Genomic DNA, 25,514 nt, shown 5'->3' on the forward strand with positions numbered 1-25,514 from the left:
AGCAAAGCTGGTTGTAAACACGATTCCAAGTAACCTCTAGCAAAAATGTATCTGCACTTTTCATAGCATTGGTCATAACCCAGGACTCATAAGTATTTCTTAAACAATAAACAAGAGCCATGTCATAAGTAAAAAGAATCTAAAATACATAACCACTACAATAAAAGGCAAATACAGCTGACCTTTAAACAATACAGGTGTTAGGAGCACAGTCAAAAATCTGCATAAAACTTCTGACTCCACAAAAACTTAACTACGAATAGCCTACTATTGATCAGAAGCCTTACCAATAACATAAATGGTCAATTAATACATATTTTACATCTTATAGGTATATGTTTTATTCTTGCAATAGAGTAAGTTAGAGGAAAAAAAAAGGTTATTAAGGCCAGGCATCGTGGATCATGCCTGTAATCACACTGGGCAGAGGCAGGAAGATCACTTAAGTTCAGGAGTTCCAGACCAGCCTTGTGACATAGTGAGACTTTGTCTCTACAAAAAGCTTTTTAAAAAACTAGCTGAGCACAGTGCCATGCACCTGTAGTCCCAACTACTGGGGAGGCTGAGGTGGGAGGATGACTGGAGCCCAGGAGATTCAGGCTGCAGTGAGGCTGTAGTGAGCCATGATGGCACCACTGCACTCGAGCCTGGGTGATAAAGTATTAAGAAAATCGAAAGAAAGAGAAAACATATTTACTATTCATCATTAATTGGAAGTGGATAATCATCCTCATCATCTTCATACTGGTAGGGTGAAGCAGAGGAAGAAGAGGTGGGGTTGGTCCTGCTGTTTCAGTGGTAGCAGAGGCAGAGGAGGTAGAAGAGGAGGCAGACGCACTTGGTGTGACTTTATGGAAGTGCAATGTAATTTCTGTCTAGCTTCTTTTGCTTTTTCATTTCTCTAAAAGTGTTTCTGTATGGTACCAATTCTTCTTCTACTGTTCGCTTTATTTTCAGTGCCCATATGAGACATTGGTCCATGTTATAACAGAAGTTGATAACAGTCTTTAATAACTGAAACCCTTCTATCAGATTGCCTGATACTGACTTGTTTTCTGGCCTTTATGTCTTCTTCCTCACTGTCTGGCACTAGTTTTGAAGCACCCATTTCCATCAAGTTGTCTCCTGTTAATTCCTCTGGTGCGGTGTCTATTAGCTCTTGAATTTCTCCAAGATCCACATCTTGAAACACTTCATTCTCACCTTTTTGCCATATCCACAATCTGTTCCATGATTTCCTTGACTGACTGTATCATAAATCCTATGAAATCAAGCACAACGTCTGGATACAGTTTTCTCCAGTAGTAATTTATTTTTTAGGGCTTGATGGCTTTCACAGTCTTTTCTGTAACAATGATGGCATCTTCAATGATATAATCCTACCAGAATTTCATGATGTTCTTTCTATTCGCATTCTCTTCCATAGTGTTGACAATCCTTTCCACAAACTATAGTGAGTAATGATCCTTAAAGTTCCTCATGACCTACTAATCCAGAGGTTGAATTAGAGATGCTGTGTTTAGGGCAAGTAGACCACTTCAACTCCTTTGGTATTGAACTCACAAGGTTGTGGATGGCTGGGGGCATTGTCTGATGTCAAAAGGACTTTAAAAAGCAGTCCCTTACTGGCAAGTTACTTCCTAACTTCAGGGACAAAGCATTGATGGAATCAATCCAGAAAAAGGGTTGTCATTGTCCAGACTTTCTTATTGTATATCCAAAATAGGGGCAGCTGGTATTCAACTTTCCCTTCAAGGCTTAGGGGTTAGCAGATTTATAAATAAAGGCAGAAAGCAGTCCTGATCATAAACCCGACTGCATTTGCACAAAACAATGGAGTTGGCTTATCCCTTTCTCTTTTAAATCCTAGTCCTCACTTGTTTTCCTTATCAACAAATATCCTTTATGGCATTTTTTTCCCCAAAATAGGGCACTTCTGTCAACATTAAAAACCTGTTCAGACACATAGCCTCTCTAAATGATTTTCTTAATGGTGTCTAGGAACTATTCTACTGCCTCCTGGTTGGCAGAAGCTGCTTCTGCTGTTGGTTTGATTTTCTTTAAGCCAAACGGCTTTCTAAAATTATCAAACCATCCTTTGCTGGCCTTAAATTCTCCAGCATTAGACCCTTCATTTTCCTTTTGCTTTAAGTTGTTATACAATGACTCTGCTTTGACTTAAATCACATTAGAATCTATAGGTATGCCTTTCTAACAGCAAGCCTATAACCACATAAAAGCTATATTTTTAATAGTACATAAAATGGTATTTTGCAAAACAAAAAGTGTAAGATCTTCATGACTGCTGGCATAGCTGCAATAATAGCTTCAAGGATTTCCTTTTTTTTTTTTATAATGGTCCTTATGCTAGATTTGTTAATCTTGCAACCACAGCTGCAAACCTCAATCTACGGCACATATCAAGCAATTCAACTTTTTCTTGTAATGTCATTACTTTTTGTCTCTGCTACTTGATAGCACTTCCAACATCACTAGTGACACTTCGTATGGGTCTCAGAGTGTTACTCAAGGTTTACAGTATTGCACTAAACACAAAAAGTGCATGAGAACCACAAGAGATCACTTTTTGAGCACTATACAATTTATTGGAGAAATGAATTGCTCACGTGGCATAATTAGTGTCACATAGCATTTTAAGTGGATACTCACAATACTTGAGCTCACCAGAATAGCAAGTGTAGGTGGTTATGAAATATTACAGTACAGTATGTAGTACAATTAATTCATGCAATTACGATTTAATATTTTATCTTTATGTTTTACATTTTTCTTGACTGCAAAAGGTGCCATGTAAGACCTGAGTTTGTGTGTGTATGTTTTGATAAATTCTAACTTTTTATATAGATTTGTGTATGTTTTATGGTAATAAAGAATACACTAGGATCTACATATATTTTATATATTAATAACATACCTTTTTCTTAATTCTTTCAATATTTCTAGGCTATGCAGTCTGGGAGTTTTTTTCAAATTATCACAAACCTCCATGAAATTTTATAATACATTTATTGAAAGAAATCTGCCTATAAGTGGACCCACAGAGTTCAAACCTTTGTTGCCCTAGGATCAGCCATATTTGCTGATATTATGTGTTATACTGTCATTTTCCAAAATGACATTACAGGTGTCTGGAGACAAAATAAAATTACAATGTAATGCACACTAATCTGCACACCAAGTTTTCGTTTCATGAAAACCAAATCTCTACAGAAAATAATTCCATTCATATTTAGCACTAGCATCTAAGGTATGTAAAACGTACCCTCTTGAGAAACACAGTCTTTTACTAGCCACTGTCTGAAAGGAAGAGGTAGATCTCCCAATCGTTAAGGGAGGAGGCTGACTTGTAAATCAAATGCACAAAAAGAAAAATAGGCCATATTATCACTAATTCATAAAACACTTCTATTGATGAGGGTTCCTGTTCTATCTGAAAACTATGCGGAAACCAGTATTAGTAGTAAAATACTGCCATGAAGATTAGATAAGGGCAATTAAACTTTGTGTTATTGGCAGATCAAGTCTAAAATGCTAAGAAACAAAAAAGACTGCAGAATGAAAACTAAGAAACAGAAACAAGAATCATTTTGGAAGCTGAAGAAAGAGTTTTTAATTTCCTAAGAAGAAGGTTCATCAAGTTAGAGGGGAGATTATTTTATTAAGGGAGAACCTGGAAAAAGGAAACAAACCAGAGGAAGGGAAACACTATGCATTTACCTTCCTTAATCTTTGTCAATTGAGACCACAGGTGGCATCTCATTTCTTATCATTTGACAAAAAAAAAAAAAGAAAAGAAAAAAGCTGCAGAATTGTAGGCCCGCATGACAAGAAGTAATCTTTCTTCTGCCAAAGTACTGTTGATTTCATTTGGGGGGGTGCTGGGGGTAAGTAGAGTATAGCCTTAAGAGAACAAATTCTGGATAAGTTAATATCAGGATAAATATAAATAAATGTCATTGCCCCATAAGGAAATACTGAAAAGGAAGACAGACAAGGCATGAGCCATTCCATTAAAGAGTCCTCGACTTTATGTGAGCTAAGACAGTACACAAATTAACTGCCATACAAAGCAGTAAAGCAAATGCCACATGAATAGTGCAAACAAAGTGCCACCGTAACAATCATCAGGCAGTAAAGATCCCTTCTGGCTGGGTGCTGAAGGCAGTTTTCCTTAAGAAGGCAGGATGAGAGCTGTGACCCAGAAAGACTGATAGGACACCCAGAGCTGAATGCGTTCATAAGAAAAACTGCAGTGGGAGGAAAATGGTAAGTCAAGTTCGTTCATCCAAATGGTCAAAGATAAGGAGTGGAAAAAACAACTTAACTCTTCTAGAAAAAACTCAGCCTAGACACATGGAAAAACATTTCCAAGAGTAAAGACTACCAACAAATATCCTTAGGCAGACTTGAAAGAAAGAGAATAGATTTGTCTTGGTATGGAGTGAGTCACTTGGGATGCTCTCTAAATAGGATGAACCTGAACAGTTTTTGTTTCCCAAGATTATTCCCTGGGAACCTGGAATGCCAACAAAATGAGTCTGTTTTCCCAAGGGGATTTCTCAAGCCTATTTTCTGTTTCTTTGTTTGTTTGTTTGGTGTTTTATTGAGAGTGACAGCTTTCATGGTTGGAATGGGTATTTCTCTAAGTTGGGACAATCCTAAAGACATAGAGGACCCTTACTACTTGAAGTAAAGACAGAGTCCTCACATCACACTGTCTAAAGAGAAAAGGATAATAACTCATAAGACAAGCCTTTCAACCAGAGGTCACTCCCAGTAAATCTCATTAAAACACCAAAGCATGATGCAGTCATTGACTGCCATGTCTAATATCAGGGCACCCATAAAATCAGCTGGGAACAGAGCTGCTGGGGTAACCTCCAGACCCAGTGACTGAAAAGCAGGACAAGGATGACCCCAAAGCTGCAAACAAGAAAACACACAAGAAAGCACACATGAAACATACATTTTGCTTTTTTACAGACTAATAATAACACAGATGATTAGGGAACTATTCCCAAGACTGCCACTTTTTCATAAATATTAATATAAACAAAGAAATCACATAAAATCAACTTTTTTTTAGCCTTTTGAGATGGAGTCTTGCTCTGTCACCAGGCTGGAGTGCAGTGGCTTGATCTCGGTTCACTGCAATCTCCACCTCCCAGGTTCAAGTGATTCTCCTACCTCAGCCTCCCAGGTAGCTGGGACTACAGGCAGACACCACCACGCCCAGCTAAGTTTTTGTATTTTAGTAGAGATGGGTTTCACCACGTTGGCCAGAATGGTCTCAGTCTCCTGACCTTGTAATCCTCCCACCTTGACCTGCCAAACTGATGGGGTTACAGGCATGAGCCACCGTGCCTGGCCAAAATCAACTTTAAATTTACATGTTTAAAGTTTAAATATTAAACACTCTCTCACACATAGTTTACAGGAGTAAGTCTAATTCCCATGAATCCTTCCTTTTTAAAGCAATGAAGTAAAGAATTTTTCAGCTTACCATTTCAACTTCTAATATGTATGCAGGGTCCTAGAGGTTGACACTGAGGGGAACTTGCTAGAATCAGTTCTATTTCAGAAGGCTCTGTTGAGCCCCTACTATGTGCAGACCCAAGGCCACTGGGGACACAGGGCCATCTTTTTTCACAGTCGGGCAGAGGGGACAGGTAAATTCCATCAAAGGTCCCAAAAAAACACAGTCATTTAAATATACAGTGCTAAACAAGCCAATAAAAATTAAGTAAATAAAGTATTACACTTCCCGCCCAAACTTCAGGTGATCCTCCTGCCAGTTTATAGTAGACATACACAGGGTCACCTTTTGTAAAATTCACAAAACTACAATTCAGGCCTGTGAAATCTAGAGGTTCACCCCAGTACATTAACACTGTATAAAAAGAGAGAGAAAAAATAGCCAGATTATCAAGATTCAATGTTCACAGTCCATATTGATTTATCAGAAAATAAAAGAATCCCAATATAAATAACAACCAAGTTTTTCCAGTACTCTGGAATTTCTTTTATTTGCTCAAAGTATCTCAAATCCTTAGAGCTTTACTGCTGTAAATCATATTTTCTGCAAGTAGACAGAGGAAAGGAAAATCTTTTCTATTTTTCTCTGTGGATAATACCGAGAAACAAAAAGCAATGTGTCAACTACCACACATGGCTTTTCTTATCCAAGGGAAACTCTTGATTCCCTCTCTAACTTTCCAGTTCCTCAATCTTTTCTGTTTCATATTCATAAAAAGCTTCCTTTTGCAAATTGGTAAGTGCAAGCCCAGATGATGACTAGCTTAACATGGCTACATGAAGAGGTAATAGGGAACCAGAGTACTTAGGAACTCCCAAGGGGCCAATTAACTTGAACTAACCAGTAAAAGTCTCTACCTTCAAGTGGCTGTAATCGCTACTAGGTAGCAGTAAACACTGTCAATTCCACTGGCAGCCAAGTTGTTCTCTTTGTACAGTGTCTGGATAGATTAATGGAAATGTATATCTATCACACCCTACTATAGATTCAATTACATCACAAGACAATATTTTCTGAAAGTAAATAATGTTGACTGTATCTAACATTAAAAAAATTTAAAAACAAAGAAAAATACCCTTATGTATATGCTTCTATAAACAAAATCAAAATCGACATCTCATGTGGCCAGGTCTAAGCAAACTATGAGAATAGGTCAGTAATTCGCTTCATGCTTAAAATGCATGCTTAAATCATGCTTGATCTAAAAACTGTAAAGCAGTACTTCTCTTTCTGTGGACACATAAACAGTTTACCATGTAAGACGAAATGGACAATAAATATATTTAAATAGCAGAGACAACGAAGGAACGTGGAAATAAGACTTTTTCCAAAAGGCAATTTGCAATAAAATACATTTAAAACGTGTCTCTAAATGGCTATACAAACATATAGATTTGGAGGGAGTCATTTCTTTTTTTGAAGCTAGACTCTGATTATTTTCCAACATGTCAACTTTGGAGTTCAGACATTACTGAGTGAGAGGCCAGGTTTAAGGCGATGGGCAATTTAAGACTGGGAAGAAGCTCAAAATTGGAAATGGCAGTGCTTTTCTTGCTCTCCCTTAGAATAGATCAGAGGATTTATAATAACATCAGAGGCCAACAAAAAAGTGGAACAGCTATTTGAAAAGCACACAAGGATACAGTACACACTTATATTACAAAACACTTTATACAACACAACTAAGACCCATCCAGAAGTTGCTCCTGTTGATGCCTGTTATATTTGTTTTCCTCTGCTTGAACACACACCATTTCTCAAGTTATGTTACAACCGTGAACTCTTCTAACATCAGGCCTCAGGACTGAAAAAGCATCACTGATGTGATGATTCTCCAGGTAACCTGTTTTGATGAACCCAGGTGGGGCCATGCTTGCAAGCAAAGAATACCAACTATCTTGCCATCACCAACAGCAAATGGATGACAGCTTGGTTTTGCTCCAAGAAAACTAAAGGGAAAAATCATGGCAGTTGTTCTGACATCAACCACAGGGTTACCTCTAGGAATGGCTTCACGCTCATTAGAGATCTCTTTTCTTGATGAGTGTTGTAGAGATACAGACAGTTCAAATTAAGAAATTTGGTTTTGATAACAAAATTGAATATAAATAGCTAAACTATAGGTTCTTGGCCTTTCTAAAATGAATTCTTTTCTATAGGCAATGCTTAACAAAGTATGAAAACCCATTTCTGCAGTGGCTGTAAGTTACAAGGTTGTTTGAGACCAGCTGAAAGGCTCTAAGAATGATCCTGGTTTGGGGAACACATAGAGAAGAGATTTCAACACACAAGTGGCTAAGTCTAAACCAACCTTGGCTTTTGAGACCCTTGGGGTATTGATTATCATTCCTGAATTAACCCTCTTCACCTGAGCCTGAAGGCCTCCCCACCGCCAACCTCCAATCCCAGACTGGAGAGCAATCCAGCTTCCTGTGCACAGAAGAGGAGGCTGCCGGTCCCAGGTGGCCAGTGCAGATCCTCGGCCTTTCTGCAGAGCCAAAGCTTTTGACCTTCCTGCTGCCCTACCTAGCTGTCTGCAAAAAGGCTTCCAAGCACAGAAATGACAGGATGGATCAAAGTCAGGGTAGAGACCTCAGAATACAATGAGTGCTTGGACTCCAGACTCATCCGAAACCTAAATCCCCAATTCCTGTTCAAAAGACAATATAAGCCCAAATCCCAATGAACCAAAAGGGCAAAGCAGCAGCCCCACAGAGCCTTTCCAGAGATGCCCCATCATCAACCTGCCACAGGGAAAGCGCCCACTGAGACCTCAGCACATCTGCCGGGGTACTGCACCCGCCAAGGTCCCCACAGCGCAAGCAAGAAAGCATTTGGCTGCAGTGTGGGGAGCCCAATCATGCCACACGCAACCACATCTACCCTCGGAGCTCAGGCGGTTGGGGGTTGGGGAAGGAATGCTGTGAGCTACTCCTGGGGAAACCAGGGACCACTGCAAGCAAACCCCCGTCTCAGCAGAGGAAAAATAAATTGCTGGCAACAAGTGGGAGGTGCAGCTCCAACAGTCAGTCCTGAGTGGCTGGGCGTGGGCAGAGCCAGAGAGGGCAGACACAGGGACCTGGAGCCAGCCCAACCCCGTGTTCCACCCGTCCCGCTTGCAACCCCCAAGCCGGCCCACTGGGCTGCGGAGCTCCAGCCCCTGCACAACCCGGGAGGCACCGCCATGGAGACCCCGGGCCCCTGGCCTTCCAGGCTCACTCTGCTGCATTCGTCGTCTGCACAGAGTTTGTCTTGCGAGAAGCGCTGGCCAGTGCTGGGGTCCGGCTGGCCTGGCACTTGCCACGGCGGCCTGAGCACGAGCAACCAGAAGAGCAGCCCAGGTGCCGCAGCCATATTGTGGTCACCTCGGGGAGCCGGTGATGTGGAGGAGTATGCCGGGGGCGGAGCACCCGGGGCGGGTGTGAAGCCAGGTGCCACTGAGGGGTGGCGCCTGGGAAGGTTTGAGCAGTTTCTGACTGACGCATCAGCAGGAGCTTTAAGAGGGATCTGGGGGACATCCAGGACGACTGAGGGAGACCTCCAGGAAGGGGACTGGCAGCCTAGCCCTCACCCTGAAGTCTTTTCCTCTGGTCGTTTCCTCTGGTCGCTGCCATGGCAACCAGAACTCTTGTTTGTTCTCCCACATCCAATCACCTGCGTTTGCCCCAGTGACTCCATTCATTGTTCACCCTTCTCTGTGTGCTTGCCTTTTGGCCTGGCTTTGCCTGGCCTTTTGGGTTGGCCTCAACTCTTGGCTTGGCCTTTTGGCCTGGCCTGGCCTTTTGGTCTGGCCATTTTGCCTGGCCTTTTGGCCTGACCTGGCCCCTTGGCCTGGTCTGGCCTGGCTTTGCCTTTTGGCCTGGTCTGGATTTGCCTTGTCTTTTGGCCTGGCCTTGCCTTTTGGCCTGGCCTTTTGGCCTGGCTTGGCCTCTTGGCCTGGCCTGACCTTTGGACTGGCTTTTTGTCCTATCCTGGCCTTTTGTCCTGGCCTGACATTTTCGCTTGACCTTTTGGCCTGTAATAGCCTTTTGGCCTGTCCTGGTCTTTTGGCCTGGCCTGGCCTGTCCTTGTTTCTTGGCTTGGCCTTTTGACCTGGCCTGACCTTTTGTTGGGTCTTGCCTTTTGACCTGGTCTGGCCTGGACTTGCTCTTCAGACTTGTCTGACCTTTTGGCTTGACCTTTAGGCCTGGCCTAGACTTTTGTCCTGGCCTATTGGACTCTCGTGGCCTTTTGTCCTGGCCTTTTGGTCTGGCCTGGCCTTTTGTCCTGGCCTTTTATCCTGGCCTGTCCTTTAGGTCTGGCCTGGCTTCACCATGCCTTTTGGCCTGGCCTATTGGCCTGGCCTGGCCTTTTGGCCTGGCCATTTTGTCTGGCCTTTTGGCCTGACCTGGCATTGCCTTTTGGCCTGGTCTGGACTTGCCTTGGCCTTTTGGCCTGGCCTGGCCTTTGGTCCTGGCCTGGCCTTTTGGCCTGGCCTTTTGGTCTGGCCTGGCCTTTTGTCCTGGTCTTTTATCCTGGCCTGTCCTTTAGGCCTGGCCTGGCCTCGCCGTGCCTTTTGGTCTGGGCCTTTTGGCCTGGCCTGACCTTTTGGCCTGTACTTTTGGCCTGACCTGGCCTTTCTGCCTGTCCTTTTGGCCTTTTGGTCTGGCCTGGCCTCGCTTTGCCTTTTGTCCTGGTCTGATCTTTTGGCCTCACATTTTGACCTGGCCTGGCCATTTCTCCTGGCCATTTTGCCTGGCCTTTTGGCCTGACCTGGCCTTTTGGCCTGGCCTGGACTTTAGGCCTGGCGTTTTGTCCTAGCCTGACCTTTTCACCTGGTCTTTTGGCCTGTCCTTGCCTTTTGGCCTGGCATTTTGACCTGGCCTGACCTTTTGTCCTGGTCTTGCCTTTTGGCCTGGTCTGGCCTGTCCTTGCCTCTTGGCCTGGCCTAGACTTTTGTCCTAGCCTTTTGGCGTGTCATGGCCTTTTATCCTGGCCTGGCCTTTTGTCCTGGCCTTTTATGCTGGCCTGGCCTGGCCTCGCCATGCCTTTTGGTCTGGGGCTTTTGGCCTGGACTGAAATTTTGACCTGGCCTTTTGGCCTGGCCTTTTGACCTGTACTGGACATTGGCCTGGCTTCAACTTTTGGCCTGGGCTTTCGGCCTGTCCTGGCCTTTTGGCCTGGCCTGGCCTTGCCTTTTGGCCTGGCCTGGGCTTTTGCTCTGGCCCGGACTCGACCTCTTGGCCTGTCCTTTTGGCCTGGCTTCTACTTTTGGCCTGGCCTGACCTCTTGGCCTGTCTTTTGGCCTGGGCTCTTCTTTTGGCCAGACCTTTTGGCCTGTCCTGGCCTTTTGGCCTGTCCTGGTCTTATGACTTGGCCTTTTGGCCTGGCCTGACCTTTTTGCCTGGCCTGACCTTTTCACCTGCTCTTTTGGCCTGTAATGGCCTTTTGGCCTTGCCTGGCCCTTTGGCCTGGCCATTCAGCATGTCCTGGCCTTTAGGCCTGGACTTTTGGCCGGGCCTGACCTTATTGCCTGGTCTTTTGATCTGGCCTTTTGGCCTGGCCTGGCCTGGCCTTGCCTCTTGGCCTGGCCTTTTGATCTGGGCTGACCTTTTGTCCTGGTCTTGCCTTTGGCCTGGACTGGCCTGGTCTTGCCTTTCAGACTTGCCTGACAATTTGGCCTGATATTTTGGCCTGGCCTAGACTTTTGTCCTGGCCTTTGGCATGTCATGGCCTTTTGCCCTGGCCTTTGTGTCTGTACTGGCCTTTTATCCTGGCCTTTTATCCTGGCCTGTCCGTGCCTTTAGGCCTGTCCTGGCCTCACCATGCCTTTGGTCTGGGCCTTTTGTCCTGGCCTGACTTTTCAGCCTGGCCTTTTGACATGGACTGGACATTTGGCCTGGCCTCACCTTTTGGCCTTGCCTTTCAGCCTGGCCTGGCCTTTTGGCCTGGCCTGGCCGTGCCTTTCAGGCTGACCTTTTTTTTGGCCTTTTGACCTTGCCTTTTGGCCTGGCCTGGGCTCTTGGCCTGTCCGTTTGGCTTGGTCTCTCCTTTTGGCCAGGACTTTTGGCCCGTCCTGGCCTTTTGGCCTTGCCTGTTGGCCTGGCCTGGCCTCTTGGCCTGGCCTTTTGGCCTGGTCTGGTCTGGCCTTGCCTTTTGGCCTGGCTTTTTGACCTGGCCTGACCTTTTGTCCTGGTCTTGCCTTCGGACTGGCCTGGGCTTTTGGCCTTGCCATTTGGCCTGTCCTGGCCTGGGGTCCTGGTCTGGCCTGTCCTTGCCTTTTGGCCTGGCCTTTTCACCTGGCCTGATCTTTTGGCATGGCCATTTGTCCTGGTCTTGCCTTTTGTCATGGCCTGGCCTTTTAGCCTGGCTGGACTCGCCTTGTCTTTCAGCCTGTCTTGGCCTTTTGGCTTGGCCTTTTGTCCTGGCTTTCTGAACTGGCCTGGCTTTTGTCCTGGCCTTTGGTCCTGGCCTGTCCTTTTGGCCTGGCCTGGCCTCGCCGTGACTTTTGGTTTGGGCCTTTTGGCCTGGCCTGACCTTTTGGCCTGGCTGGGCCTTTTGGCCTGTCCTGGCCTTTTGGCCTGGTCTTTTGGCCTGGCCTGACCTTTTCACCTAGGCTTTTGGCATGGCCTGGCATTTTGGCATGGCCTTTTGGCCTGGCCTAGGCTTTTGGCCTGTCCTGGCCTTTTGGCCTGGACTGACCTTTTCGCCTGGCCTTTTTGTCTTGCCTCTGGACCTGCCCTGGCCTTTTGGCCTGGGCTTTTGGCCTGTTCTGGCCTGTCCTTTCCGTTTGGCCAGGCCTTTTGACCTGGCCTAACCTTTTGTCCTGGTCTTGACTTTTGGCCTGGTCTGGCCTGTCCTTGCCTTTGGGACTGGCCTAGACTTTTGGCCTGGCTTGGCCTTTTTGCCTGGCCTTTTGTCCCAGCCTGTCCTGTCCTTTCCTTTTGGCCTGGCCTGACATTTTTGCTTGGCCTTTTGTCCTGTTCCTGCCTTTTGGCATGGCCTGGCCTTTTGGCCTGTCCTGGTTTTTTGGCCTGCCCTGACCTTTTCACCTGGCCTTTTGGCCTCGCCTGGGTTTTGGCCTGGCCTGGCCTTTTGGCCTTGCCTTTTGGTCTGTCCTGGCCTTTTGTTCTGACCTTTTGGCCTGGCCTGACCTTTTCCCTTGGCCTTTTGGCCCTGCCATTTGGCCTCTCCTGGTCTTTTGTCCTGGCCTTTTTGCCTGGTCTGGCTTCTCCTTGCCTTTTGGCCTGGCCTTTTGACCTAGCTTGGCCTTTTGTCCTGGTCTTACCTTTTGCCCTGGTCTTACCTTTTGCCCACGCCTTTTCACCTGGACTTTTGGCCTGTAATTGCCTTTTGGCCTGGACTTTGGGCCTGTAATGGCCTTTAGGCCTGGACTTTTGGCCGGGCCTGACCTTTTCGTCTGGTCTTTTGGCCTGTCCTGGCCTTTTGGCCTAGCCTGGCCTGTCCTTGCCTCTTGGCCTGGCCTTTTGACCTGGCCTGACTTTTTGTCCTGGTCTTGCCTTTGGCCGGGGCTGGCTTGGCCTTTCAGACTTGCCTGACATTTTGGCCCTACCTTTTGGCCTGGCTTAGACTTTTGTCCTGTCATTGCCTTTGATCCTGGCCTTTGAGTCTGTCCTGGCCTTTTATCCTGGCCTTTCCTTTAGGCCTGGACTGGCCTCGCCGTGCCTTTTGGTCTGGGCTTTTTGGCCTGGCCTGAACTTTTGGCCTGGCCTTTTGGCCTGGCCTTATGACCTGGACTGGACATTTGGCCTGGCCTCAACTTTTGGCCTGGCCTTTCAGCCTGGCCTGGCCTTTCCTTTCGGCCTGGCCTTTTGGCTTTGCCCTTTAGCCTGGCCTGGACTCTTGGCCTGGTCCGGCCTCTTGGCCTGTCCTTTTGGCCTGGGCTTTCCTTTTGGCCAGGATTTTTGGCCTGTCGTGGCCTTTTGGTCTTGCCTTTTGGCCTAGCCTTTTGACCTCGCCTGACATTTTGTCCTGGTCTTGCCTTTTGGTCTGTCCTGGCCTTTTGGCCTGGGCTGGCCTGGTCTTGCCTTTCAGACTGCCCTGTCCTTTTGGCCTGGCCTTTTTGCCTGGCTTGGCTTTTCGTTCTGGCCTAGCCTGTCCTTGCCTTTTGGCCTGGCCTTTTGACCTGGCCTAACATTTTGGCTGGGCCGTTTGGCCAGGCCTGGCCTGTCCTTGCCTTTAGGTCTGGCTTAACATTTTGGCATGGCCTTTTAGCCTGTCCTGGCCTTTTTTTCTGGCTTTCTGATCTGGCCTGGCCAGTTTTCCTGGGTTTTTGCCCTGTCCTGTCCTTTTCGCCTGGCCTGGCCTCGCCATGCCTTTTAGTCTGGGCCCTTAGGCCTGGCCTGGCCTTTTGGCATGACCTGACCATTTCTCCTGGTCTTTTGGCCTGGCCTGAACTTTAGGCCTGGCCTTTTGGCCTGGCCTGGCCTTATGGCCTTGTCTTTGGGCCTGGCCTGACATTTTCAACTGGCCTTTTAGCATTGCCTTTGGGCCTATCCTGGTCTTTTGGCCTGGCCTTCTGGCCTGGCCTGGCCTGTCCTTTCCCTTTGGCCTGGCCTTTTGAACTGGCCTTACCTTTTGTCCTAGTCTTGCCTTTTGGCCTGGCCTGGCCTGTCGTTGCCTTTCAGACTGCCCTGGATTTTTGGCCTTGCCTTTTGTCCTGCCCTGGCCTTTTGTCCTTGCCTGGCCTATCCTTATCTTTTGGCCTAGCATTTTGACCTGGCCTGACGTTTTGGCCTGCCCTTGTGTTCTGATCTTGCCTTTAGGCATGGCCTGGACTTTTGGCCTTTCCTGGCCTTTTGCCCTGGACTTTTGGCCTGGCCTGGCCTTTTGTCCTGGGCTTTTGGCCTCACCTGGCCTTTTGTCCTGGCCTTTAGTCCTGGCTGGTCCTTTTGCCCTGGCCTGGCCTTGCCATGCCTTTTGATCTGGGCCTTTTGGCCTGACTTGATCTTTTGGCCTGGCCGGGCCTTGCCTTTTGGCAATATTTTCTGAAAGTAAATAATGTTTACTGAATCTAACATTAAGAAAGTTTCAAAACAAAGAAAAGTACCCTTATGTATATGTTTCTATAAATACAATCAAAAGTCGATATCTCACGTGGCCAGGACTAAGCAAACTATGATAACACGTCAGTAATTCCCTTCGTGCTTAAAATGCATGCTTATATCATGATTGACCTAGAAACTTAAAGCAGTATTTTTCTTTCTGTAGCCACATAAACAGTTTCCAAAGTAAGATGAAATGGAAAATAAATATATTTAAATAGCAGAGACAACGAAGGAAAATGGAAATAAGACTTTTTCCAAAAGCCAATTTGAAATAAAATACATTTCAAACGTGTCTCTAAATGGCTAAACAAACATATAGATATGGACGGAGTCATTTGTTTTTTGAAGCTAGACTCTGATTATTTTCCAAAATGTCAACTTTGGAGTTCAGACATTACTGAGTGAGAGGCCAGGTTTAAGGTGACGGACAATTTAAGATTGGGAAGAAGATCAAAATTGGAAATGGCAGTGTTTTTCTGGCTCCCCCTTAGAATAGATCACAGAGGATTTATAATAACATCAGAGGCCAACATAAAAGTGGAACAGCTATTTGAAAAGCACACAAGGACACTGTACACACTCATATTACAAAACGCTTTATACAACACAGGCCCATCCAGACGTTGCTCCTGTTGATGCCTGTTATATTTGGTTTCCTCTGCATGAACACACACCATTTCTCAAGTTATGTTACAACCGTGAGCTCTTCTAACATCAGGCCTCAGGACTGAAGAAGCATCACTGATGTGACAATTCTCCAGGTAACCTGTTTTGATGAACCCAGGTGGGGCCATGCTTGCAAGCAAAGAATACCAACTATCTTGCCGTCACCAACAGTAAATGGATAACAGCCCGGTTTTGCTCCAAGAAAACTAAAGGGAAAAACCATGGCAGTTGTTCTGCTTTTGACAGCTTATTGACATCAACCAGAGGGTTACCTCTAGGAATGGGTTCACACTCATTAGGGATCTCTTCTTGGTGAGTGTTGTAGAGATACAGACAGTTCAAATTATGAAATTTGGTTTTGATAACAAATTTGAATATAAATGGCTAAACTATAGGGTTCTTGGCCTTTCTAAAATGAATACTTTTCTATAGTCATTGCTAAACAAAGTATGAAAACCCATTTCTGCAGTGACTATAAGTTACAAGGTTGTTTGAGACCAGCTGAAAGGCTCTAAGAATGATCCTGGTTCGGGGAACACATAGAGAAGAGGTTTCAACACACAAGTGGCTAAGTGTAAACCAATCTTGGCTTTTGAGACCCTTGGGCTATTTATCATCGTTCCCGTAATAACCATCTTCATCTGAGGCTGAAGATCTCCCCACCGCCCACCTCCAATCCCGGACTGGAGAGCAATCCCGCTTTCTGCGCACAGAAGAGGAGGCTGCCGGTCCCAGGTGGCCGGTGCAGATCCTCGGCCTCTTTGCAGAGCCAAAGCTTTTGGCCTTCCTGCTGCCCTCCTTAGCATTCTGCAAAAAGGCTTCCAAGCACAGAAATGACAGGATGGATCAAAGTCAGGGTAGAGACCTCGGAATACAATGAGTGCTTGGATCCCAGACTCGTCCCAAACCTAAACTCCCAATTCCTGTTCAAAAGGCGGTATGAGCCCAAATCCCAATGAAGCAAAAGGGCAAAGCGGCAGCCCCAGAGATCCTTTCCAGAGACGCCCCATCATCAACCTGCCACAGGGAAAGCTCCCACTGAGACCTCAGCACATCTGCTGGGGTACTGCACCCGCCGAGGTCCCCGCGGCACAAGGAAGAAAGCATTTGGCTGCGGTGTGGGGAGCCCAGTCATGCCACATGCAACCACATCTACCCTCGGAGGTCAGGCGGTTGGGGGGAGGGGAAGGAATGCTGTGAGCTACTCCTGGGGAAACCAGGGACCACTGCAAGAAAGCCCCCGTCTCAGCAGAGGAAAAATAAATTGCTGGCAACAAGTGGGAGGTGCAGCCCCCACAGTCAGGCCCGAAAGGCTGGGTGCGGGCAGAGCCAGAGAGGGCAGACACAGGGACCCAGAGCCTGCCCACCCCCGCGTCCCACCTGCCCCGCTTTCCACCCCCATGCCGGCCCACTGGGCTGCCGAGCTCCAGCCCCCGCACAACCCGGGTGGCACCGCCGTGGAGACCCCGGGCCCCTGGCCTTCCCGGCTCACTCACGGCTGCGTTCGTCATCTGCACAGAGTTTGTCTTCTGCGAAGCGCCGGCCAGTGCTGGGGTCTGGCTGGCCTGGCACTCGCCACAGCGGCCCGAGCACGAGCAGCCAGAAGAGCAGCCCAGGCGCCGCAGCCATGTTGTGATCACCTCGGGCAGCCGGTGATGCAGAGGAGGAAGCGGGAGAGGGAGCGCCAGGGGCGGGTGGGAAGCCAGGTGCCACTGAGGCGCTGCGCCCGGGAAGGTTTGAGCAGTTCCCGACTGACACGTCAGCAGGGGCTTTAAGAAGGATGCAGGGTACGTCCAGGAGGATTGAGGGAGACCTCCAGGAAGGAGGCTGGCAGCCTAGTCCTCGCCCCGAAGTCTTTTCCTCTGGTCGTTTCCTCTGGTCGCTGCTGTGGCAACCAGAACTCTTGTTTGTTCTCCCACATCCAATCACCAGCCTTTGCCCCAGTGACTCTACTCGTTGTTCACCCTTCTCTGCATGCTTGCCTTTTGGCCTGGCCTCTTGGCCTGGTCTGACATTTTGGACTTGCCATTTGGCCTGTCCTGGCCTTTTGTCCTGGCCTGACCTTTTGGCCTGGTCTGGCCTTGTCTTTCCTTTTTGCTTGCCTTTTGACCTCACCTGCCGTTTTGGCTTCGCCTTTTGTCCTGTTCTTGTCTTTTGGCATGGCCTAGCCTTTTCACCTGGACTTTTGGCCTGGCCTAGCCTTTTGACCTGGTGTTTTTGCCTGTCCTGGCCTTTTTTCCTGACTCTTTGGCCTGGCCTGACCTTTTCTCCTGGCCTTGTGTCCTGGCCTTTTGGCCTGGCATGGCCTCTCCTTGCCTTTTGTCCTGGCCTTTTGTACTGGCTTGACCTTTTGTCCTGGTCTTGCCTTTATTCCTGGCCCGGACTTTTGCCCAGGCCTTTTCACCTGGCCTTTTGGCCTGTAATGGCTTTTTGGCCTGGCCTTTTGGTCTGTTAGGCCTGGACTTTTGGCTGGGCCTGACCTTTCTGCCTGGCCTTTTTGCCTCGTCTTTTGGCCTGTCCTGGCCTTTTGGCCTATCCTTTTGGCCTAACCTGGCCTTGCCTTGCCTCTTGGCCTGGCCTTTTGACCTGGCCTGACCTTTTGTCCTGGTCTTGCCTTTGGCCTGGCCTGGCCTTACCTTGCCTGGCCTTGCCTTTCAGACTTGCCTGAACTTTTGGCCCTACCTTTTGGCCTGGCCCAGACTTTTGTCCTGGCCTTTTGGTCTGTCCTGGCCTTTTGTCCCAGCTCTTTATCCTGGCCTTTCCTTTAGGCCTGGCCTGGCTTCGCCATGCCTTTTGGTCTGGGCCTTTTGGCCTGGCCTGACCTTGACTTTTGGCCTGGCCTTTTGCCTTTGCCTTTTAGCCTGGCCTGGACTCTTGGCCTGGCCCAGCTTCTTGGCCTGGCCTTTTGGTCTGGCTTGTACTTTTGGCCTGCCCTGGCCTCTTAGCCTGTCCTTTTGGCCTGGGCTCTCCTTTTGGCCAGGACTTTTGGCCTGTCATGGCCTTTTGTCCTGGTCTTGCCTTTTGGTCTGTCCTGGCCTTTTGGCCTGGGCTGGCCTGGCCTTGCCTTTCAAAATGGCCTGGCCTTTTGGCCTTGCCATTTCACCCGTCCTGTCCTTTTGGCCTGCTCTTTTGGCCTGGCCTAGCCTGGCCTTTCATCCTTGCCTGGCCTGTCCTTGCCTTTTGGCCTGGCCTTTCGACCTAGCCTGAGCTTTTGGCCTGGCCTATTGTCCTGGTCTAACCTGGCCTTGCCTTTCGGGCTGGCTTGACCTTTTGGTCTGGGCTTTTGGCCTGGCCTGGACTTTTATCCTGGCGTTTGGCCTGTCCTGGCCTTTCGTCTTGGCTTTCTGACCTGGCGTGGCCATTTTTCTTGGGCTTTTGCCTTGTCTTGTCCTTTTGGCCTGGCCTGGCCTCACTGTGCCTTTTGGTCTGGACCTTTTGGCCTGACCTGACCTTTTCACCTGGCCTTTTGGCCTTGCCTTTTGGCCTATCCTGGCCTTTTGACCTGGCCTGGCCTCAATGTGCCTTTTGGTCTGGGCCTTTTGTCCTGGCCGGGTCTTTTCACCTGGCCTTTCCTTTTGACCTGGCCTGACCTTCTGTCCTGGTCTTGCCTTTTGGCCTGTCCTGACCTGTCCTTGCCTTTCGGACTGGTCTGGCCTTTTGACCTGGCCTGGCCTCTCCTTGCCTTTTGGTCTGACCTTTTGACCTGTCCTGACCTTTTCTCCTGGTCTTGCCTTTTGGCCTGGCCTTTTGGCCTGTAATGGCCTTTAGGCCTGGACTTTTGGCAGGGCCTGACCTTTTTACCTGGCCTTTTGGCCTGTCCTGGCCTTTTGTCCTGACCTTTGGCCGAGCCGGGCCTGTACTTGCCTCTTGGCCTGGCCTTTTGACCTGGCCTGACCTTTAAACCTGGTCTTGCCTTTAGCCTGGCCTGGCCTTGCCTTTCAGAATTGCCTGGCCTTTTGGCCTGCCCTAGACTTTTGTCCTGGCCTTTTGTTCTGTCATGGCCTTTTATCCTGGCCTTCTGTCTGGCCTGGCCTTTTTTCCCGGCCTTTTATCCTGACCTTTCCTTTAGGCCTGGTCTGGCCTCGCCGTGCCTTTTGGCCTGGGCCTTTTGGCCAGGCCTGACCTTTTTGCCTGGCCTTTTGTCCTGGATTGGACATTTGGCCTGGCCTTACCTTTTGGCCTTGTCTTTCGGCCTGGCCTAGCCTTTCCTTTCTGCCTGGCCTTTTGGCTTTCCCTTTTGGCCTGGCCTGGCCTCTTGGCCAGACCTTTTGACTTGGCCTGGCTTTTTGGGGAGGCTTAAACTTTTGGCCTGGACTTTTGGCCTGGCCTGACCTTTTCACCTGGGTTTTTGGACTAGCCTTTTGGACTGTCCTGGCCTTTTGGCCTGTCCTGGCCTGTCCATGCCTTTTGGCCTGGCCAGACCTTTTGGCCTGGCCTTTTGTCCTTGTCCTGCTTTTTGGAATGGTCAGGCCTGGCCTTGCCTTTCGGCCTGTCTTGAACTTTTGGCCTGGCCTTATGTCCTGGCCTGTACTTTTTTCCTGGCCTTTGGCCTGTCCTGGCCTTCTGTCCTGGCTTTCTGACCTGGCCTGGCCTTTTGATCTGGCCTGCCCTTGCATTTTGGCCTGGCCTTTTGTCCTGGTCTTGCCTTTTGGGATGGCCTGGCATTTTGGTCGGGCCTGTACTTTTGTCCTGGCATTTGGCCTGTCCTGGCCTTTCCTCCTGGCTTTCTGACCTGGCCTGGCCTTTTGTCCTGGTCTTTTGTCCTGGCCAGTCCTTTTGGTCTGGCCTGGCCTCGCTGTGCCTTTTGGTCTGGGGCTTTTGGCCTGGGCTGAACTTTTGGCCTGGCCGGGCCTGAGCTTTGCACCTGGCATTTTGGCCTGGCCTAGCCTTCTGGCCTGGCCTTTTGGCCTGGCCTTGTGACCTGTCTTGGCCTTTCAGCCTGGCCTGACCATTTCGCCTGGCATTTTGGCTTTGGCTTTGGGCCTGTTCTGGACTTTTGGCCTGGACTTTTGGCCTGGTCTGGCCTGGACTTTAGCCTGGCCTTTTGACCTGGCCTGAACTTTTGTCCTAGTCTTGACTTTTGGCCTGACCTGGTCTTGCATTTGGCCCGGCTTGACTGTTTCGACTGGCCTTTTGGCCTGACCTTGCCTTTCGAACTGGCCTGGCTTGTAGTCCTTGCCATGTGGCCTGTCCTGGCCTTCTGGCTTGGTCTGGCCTTTTAGCTTGGCAAAGCCTGCCCTTGCCTTTTGGCTTGGCCTTTTGACCTGGCCTGACCTTTTTGCTTGGCCTTTTGTCCTGGTCTTACCTTTTGAGATGGTCTGGCCCTGCCTTTTGACCTGTCTTGACCTTTTGGCCTGGTCTGTACTTTTTTCCTGGCATTTGGCCTGTTCTGGCCTTTTGTCCTGGCTTTCTGACCTGGCCTGGCCTCTTGTCCTGGCCTGTCCTTTTGGTTTGGCGTGGCCTCACTGTGACTTTTGGTATGGGCCTTTTGGCCTGCCCTGACCTTTTTGCCTGGTCTTTTGGCCTTGCCTTTTGGCCTGGCCTTTTGGCCGGTCCTGGCCTGCCCTTGCCTTTCAGCCTGTCTGACCTTTTGGCCTGGCTGTCTGTCCTGGCCTGGCCTTTTGATCTGGCCTTTTGTCCTGGCCTTTTGGCCTGGCCTGAACTGTCCTTGCCTTTTCGCCTGACGTTTTGACCTGGCCTGACTTTTTGGCCTGGCCTTTTGTCCTGTTCTTGCCTTTTGGCATGGCCTGGCCTTTGGACCTTCCCTGGCCTCTCGACCTGGCCTGACATTTTTGCCTGGTGTTTTGGCCTGGCCTGACCTTTTGTCCCAGACTTGCCTTTTGACCTGGCCTTGCCTTTCGGCCTGTCTGACCTTTTGTCCTGGCTTTCTGACCTGGCCTGGCCTTTTGATCTGGCCTTTTGTCCTGGTCTGTCCTGTTGGTCTGGCCTGGTCTCGCCATGCCTTTTGGTCTGGGGCTCTTTTCCTGGCCTGATGTTTTGGCCTGGCCCTTTTGCCTGGCCTGGCCTGATCTTTTCGCCTGGCCTTTTGGCCTGGCCTGGTCTTTTGGCCTTTCCTTTTGGCCTGGCCTGGCCTTATGGCCTGGCCTTTTGGCTTGGCCTGACCTATTCGGCTGAACTTCTGGCCTTGCCTTTTGGCCTGTCCTGGCCTTTTGGCCTGGAAAAGCAGTGAAATACAGCATCTAGCCACTGCCTGGCTCAACCATGCTATCTTGGGACGGAAACCTTGAAAGGAATCCCAGCTCCAGCCAAGGAAAACATCAGTCAGGTCTGGCTAAGCCGCGTGGCTTCCCTCTCTCCACCTTCCATCTCCACGTCCCCAACTCCACAGCCATTAAGCTGTTTGGGTAACCCCAAGATCCCACTCCCACAGCCTACGGCCAGCAAAGGCATGAAGGCAGGATTCTAGAACCTTGGCCAGGCTGGTCGTTGCTGCCTTTGAAAGTGTGGGAGGTGTGAGGCTCCAGCTCCAGCCCTCCTCAAAGGAGACAGGAGCATTCCCTGTGGCTGTCCTGCCTTCCACCTACCCTGGCCTTCTCTGGACAGGGTTCCCTTTTTGGGCACTGTGATTGCTCTCAAAGGCAGAGCCCATCCCAGTCAGGAGTGGCACAAGTTTCTTATCCTACTTATAGTGGAAGGCATTTCCTGACTCCTCTTGCCAGCCTATCCAGGGCCTTCTGTTCTTCTGCAGGTCTCAACTCAGGCTGAAATGTTGATATTTCCTCATGTTTGGGGACGCTGCTCCTGCTGGACTTTGTGGAAAAACCTTTCCTGCCTTTGTGTGGCTTCTGTTTTTATTTATTTATTTATTTATTTATTTATTTAGAAACAGAGTCTTGCCCTGTTGCCCAGGCTGGAGTGCAGTGCTGTGAGCCCAGGCTGGAGTGCAGTGCTGTGATCTCAGCTCACTGCAGCCTTTGCCTCCGAGGTTCAAGTAATTTGGCCTCAGCCTCCCGAGTATCTGTGACCACAGGTGCCCGCCACTACGCCCAGGTTTTTTAGTAGAGACGGGGTTTCACCATATTGGCCAGGCTGGTCTTGAACTCCTGACCTCAAGTTATCCACCCACCTTGGCCTCCCAAAGTGCTGGGATTACACTGATTACAGGCGTGAGCCACTGCACCCAGCTGGGGCTTCTGTTTTAAAAGTTTCTTCATTCTCTTTTCTCCAGAGGAAGAGCCCCAGCATCTCACACACGGGGACCTCAGAGTCCCTTGTTTTGTATACTCTAAAACAGTGTTGTCCAACAAAAACATACAGCCAGCCATAAACTTGTCATCTATGCAATCTAGTGTTTTCTAATCACCGTATTTTGTAAGAATTTTTTTTAAAAAGTGAGATTCCTTTCAATACTATATTTTATTTAACCCAATATATTTATATTAACCCAAATTATTATCAAATCAATCATTTAATTCATATAAAAATTATTGTGAAATTTCACATTGTTTTTCCATACTAAGTGTATTGGTTCCTACGGCTGCTGTAATGATCACAAACTGGGTGGCTTCAAACAAGACACACATATTGTCCCACAGTTCTGGAGACCAAAAGTCAGGAATCATGGTGTCAGCTGAGCCTTGCTCCCTCTGAAGGCTCCAGGGAAAGTGAAAGCAAAGTAAAAACTTGGGAGCCCAGGCCGGGCATGGTGGCTCACACCTGTAATCCCATTTGGGAAGCCAAGGCAGGGGGATTGCTTGAGTTCAGGAATTCAAGACCAGACTGGGCAACATAGTGAAACGCCTTCTCTATGAAAAATACAAAAATTAGCCAGATGTGGTGGTATGCATCTGTGGTCCCAGTTACTCAGGAGGCTGAGGTAGGGGGATCGCCTGAGCCCAGAAGGTTGAGACTGCAGTGAGCTGAGATTGTATCACTGCACTCCAGCCTGGTGACAGAGTGAGATAAGAAAGAAGAAAAGAAAGGGAAGAAAGGGAGGAAAAGAAGGGAAAGAAAGGAGAGAGAGAGAAGAATGAAAGAAAATGAAGAAAGAAAGAAAGGAAAGAAAAACTTGGGACCCCAATTCACTCTGCCAGAAGAAAAAAATATTAAGCTGAAAGCTGAGTCATACGAGAAACAGTCTTTTTTCCTTTTTTCTCCTGAGCAAATAGCTACAGATAAAAAGTAAAACATCTCTACAGTAGTTACTCTATGTTCCCCTTATCTTATGGTGAGCTCCAGAGGAATACATAATTGATCATTCCCCTCCTACTTTTCTCTTGCAACATATGGATTCAGTTATGCGACCTCTTTCCCCTCGAGGCTGCTTTTCTCCTTTAAATATTGACATCCTCAGAATCACCTTTGGAGAAAGGCACAGACCTGTCTCCTGCATGTGTGTCCTTGACTTTGGCAAAACAAACCTTTACACTGATTGAGACCTGATTCAGATACTTTTTGGCTCGCAGGAAGGCGTTCTCCATGCTTCCCCCACCCTTGGGTTGATCCCTGGCTTTCCCAGGCTTGTAGCTGCTTTATCCCCATCTCTGCCTTCACCACCACATGGCTTTCTTCCTCCCGCATGTGTCTGTGTCTTTATATGCCCTTGGAGAACAGTCACTGCATTTATAAACAGCCAAATCCAGTAAAATCTTATCTAGTTATATCGGCCAAGACCCTATTTCCAAATAAAGTCAAATGCTGAGCTTCCAGGTGGACATGAGTTTTAGAGGGACACTATTCAACCTGGTACACTGTTCGATGTAGTGCCCACTCACCCACCTGATATTTGGCTCCCAAGATCCTGTTTCTGTCAGCTGTTTTTTTGTTGTCTTTGTTCTTTATTTTCATTCTGGCAGGTCTTGGGGTAGGGTCAATGGTAAAACAAAACTGGGGAGATTAATTTTAATGTCACTTATTTGACCCAATAGATCAATTATTTCAATATGCAATCCATATAGAAAATTATTAATGAAATAGCCTTCATTCTTTTTTTTCCACACCAAATCTTCAGAATTTTATATGTATTTGACCCTTAGAACATATTCCAATTCAGTTTGGCCACATTTCAAGTGCTCAACGGCCACATGGGGCCAGTGGCCACCATATTGGACAGCACAGCTTAGGAAGTTAGAAAAAAGGGGTGAGGCCTCTGGTGATGCCAAGGACACCGCTGGGGAGGCCAGTGGATCCTAAGAAATGATATTCATCTGATGGTCTCACCCCGTCCAGGTTCTTTTCTGATTGTATTTCACCTGTGAGAGGTGGTCTCATGGTGATGAAGGAGGAATTAATGCCACATCAGCTCACACTGTGTCAAACTGGTGGTTGATAAGGTTTGGTATGGTTTGGCTGTGTCCCCACCCAAATCTCATCTTTAATTGTAACTCCCACAATTCCCACGTGTCATGGGAGGAACTTGACGGGAGGTGATTGAATATGGGGGCGGTTCTTTCCTGCACTGTTCTCATGGTAGTGAATCTCACAAGATCTAATGGTTTTAAAAAGGAGAGTTTCCCTGCACAAGCTCTCTCCTTGCTTGCCACCATCCACATAAGATGTAGCCTGTTCCTCCTTGCCTTCCACCATGATTGTGAGGCTTCCACAGTCATGTGGAACTGTAAGTCCAGTAAACTTCTTTCCTTTGTAAATTGCCCCATCTCAGGTATGTCTTTATCAGCAGCCTGAAAACAGACTAACACAGTGGATTTGTTCATTTACAAGAAAAAAGGTGAGCAGCTGGCTGCTCTCTTGTCCCTTTTCAGTAGGCACAATGCTTAAGGAGCCAGGCCTGTGCTTCTGGGCTGAAAGCCAGGGCCTGTCCTTACTGATTGCAAATGATTGAAAATCTCAGGCTACAACAGTAGGAGGCATGCACCTCCCCAACAGAGACATGCCATTGCCAGTGGGAATGGTGGACTCTCTGTCCCCAAGCAGTATGGGATGGGTGTGGCCATGTGCCTAGGACTGGCTCTGCTGATCTGACCTCTTCTGACTGGCATCTTTTCCTTTAGCTATGCAGGCCTTACTGGCTTGGGGCCCAGTCTCTCTCTTTTTAGCATGGCTTGGCCTCTGTCTGCTTTGATTTCTATGTGTCAATTTTATGGTCAAACTCCCAAAGAACAACCTCATTCCTCTAGGGAATGGGGTCCCTCAGTTTGCTCCCTTGAAATACCTCCAATTCTTTATTCTCCTGGACCCTGTTCTACAGCCTCTGTGTTTTTCTAGGAAAATTGGAAATAACCAGAACCCAGACCTGGAAGCTAGACCCCAGACATAGTTCATTC

General features: G+C 48.2%; 1 long non-coding RNA gene across 1 annotated transcript; it reads left to right on the forward strand.

Moving 5' to 3' along the window:
* The first annotated feature begins 1,483 nt into the window (after positions 1–1,483).
* Positions 1,484–25,254, forward strand: LOC116544839. Its single transcript, XR_004266060.1, has 4 exons — positions 1,484–1,688; positions 7,486–7,489; positions 15,290–15,293; positions 25,242–25,254. It is a non-coding gene; the product is annotated as an uncharacterized LOC116544839 (long non-coding RNA).
* Positions 25,255–25,514: the final 260 nt, after the last annotated feature.

Source organism: Sapajus apella, unplaced genomic scaffold (genome assembly GCF_009761245.1).
Source record: "Sapajus apella isolate SASKATOON/1434 unplaced genomic scaffold, GSC_monkey_1.0 scaffold232, whole genome shotgun sequence".
Lineage (NCBI taxonomy): Eukaryota > Metazoa > Chordata > Mammalia > Primates > Cebidae > Sapajus > Sapajus apella.